The 1,815-nt window shown below is 32.3% G+C and overlaps 1 non-coding gene across 1 annotated transcript; it reads right to left on the bottom strand.

The window, feature by feature from the left end:
* Positions 1-1,425: 1,425 nt before the first annotated feature.
* Positions 1,426-1,533, bottom strand: LOC112724194 (small nucleolar RNA R71). Its single transcript, XR_003163369.1, has one exon. It is a non-coding gene; the product is annotated as a small nucleolar RNA R71 (small nucleolar RNA).
* Positions 1,534-1,815: the final 282 nt, after the last annotated feature.

A 1,815-nucleotide genomic window follows, 5' to 3' on the forward strand; every position in this document is an offset into this window, starting at 1 on the left:
ATTCAAAAATTTGAGTTGACTTTTTCAAAATTTTTTAAAATCAAGTTGTTTCTCATGAGTCAAATCAAATTTTCAATTTGAAAATCTTATCTTTTTCAAAATCCTTTTTCAAAAATCAAATCTTTTTCAAAATTCTTAGTTATTTTCGAAAATTCCAAAAATATTTTTCAAAAATCTTTTTCTTATTTTTATACCAAACTTTCGAAAATAACTAATCAATTAATGTTTTGATTCAAAAATTTCAAGTTTGTTACTTGCTTGTTAAGAAAGATTCAAACTTTGAGTTCTAGAATCATATCTTGTGATTTCTTGTGAATCAAGTCATTAATTGTGATTTTAAAAATCAAATCTTTTTCAAAAACTAATTTCTATCATATCTTTTCAAAAATATCTTCTTATCTTATCTTTTTCAAAAATATCTTTTTCAAATTATCTTTTCTAACTTCCTAACTTCTTATCTTTTCAAAATTTGTTTCAACTAACTAACTAACTTTTTGTTTGTTTCTTAACTTTTTCAAAACCACCTAACTAACTCTCTCTCTCTCTCATTTTCGAAAATATCTTAAAAATTTCTTTTTAATTAACTAATTATTTTTATTTTTTTTAATTTCAAAAATTTTTGAGAAAATTACTAACATTTTTTTCAAAAACCATTTTCGAAAATCACTAACTCTTTTTCAAAAATTATTTTCGAAAATTCCCTCCTTCTCTCTCATCTTATTCTATTTATTTATTCATCTACTAACATCTCTTCCTCACATCATCACCAAATTCGAACCCCCTCCTCTATCTGTGTTCGAATTTCTTCTTCTTCTTTTCTACTAACAATAAGGAACCTCTTTACTGTGACATAGAGGATTCCTCTTCTTTTCTTTTTCTCTCCTCTTTCTTATGAGCAAGGACAGAGAAAAAGGCATTCTTGTTGAAGCTGATCCAGAACCTGAAAGGACTCTGAAGAGAAAATTAAGAGAAGCTAAATTACAACAATCCAGAGACAACTTGATTGAAAATTTCGAACAAGTAAAGGAGATGGCAGCCGAACCCAACAACAATGCAAGGAGAATGCTTGGTGAATTCACTGCACCTAATTCCAATTTACATGGAAGAAGCATCTCCATTCCTGCCATTGGAGCAAACAACTTTGAGCTGAAACCTCAGTTAGTTTCTCTGATGCAGCAGAACTGCAAGTTTCATGGACTTCCATCTGAAGATCCTTTTCAGTTCTTAACTGAATTCTTGCAGATATGTGATACTGTTAAGACTAATGGAGTAGATCCTGAAGTCTACAGGCTCATGCTTTTCCCTTTTGCTGTAAGAGACAGAGCTAGATTATGGTTGGATTCTCAACCTAAAGACAGCCTGAACTCTTGGGATAAGCTGGTCACGGCTTTCTTAGCTAAGTACTTTCCTCCTCAAAAGTTGAGCAAGCTTAGAGCTGATGTTCAAACCTTCAGACAGAAAGAAGGTGAATCCCTCTATGAAGCTTGGGAAAGATACAAACATTTGACCAAAAAGTGTCCTTCTGACATGCTTTCAGAATGGACCATCCTGGATATATTCTATGATGGTTTATCTGAGCTATCAAAGATGTCACTGGACACTTCTGCAGGTGGATCCATTCACCTAAAGAAAACGCCTGCAGAAGCTCAAGAACTCATTGACATGGTTGCTAGTTCATGTACACTTCTGAAAGGAATCCTGTGAGTAATAGGACGCCTATGAAGAAGGGAGTTCTTTAAGTTGATACTCTGAATGCCATATTGGCTCAAAACAAAATATTGACTTAGCAAGTCAATATGATTTCTCAGAGTCTGC

This window comes from Arachis hypogaea, chromosome 11 (assembly GCF_003086295.3).
Source record: "Arachis hypogaea cultivar Tifrunner chromosome 11, arahy.Tifrunner.gnm2.J5K5, whole genome shotgun sequence".
Taxonomy (NCBI): domain Eukaryota; kingdom Viridiplantae; phylum Streptophyta; class Magnoliopsida; order Fabales; family Fabaceae; genus Arachis; species Arachis hypogaea.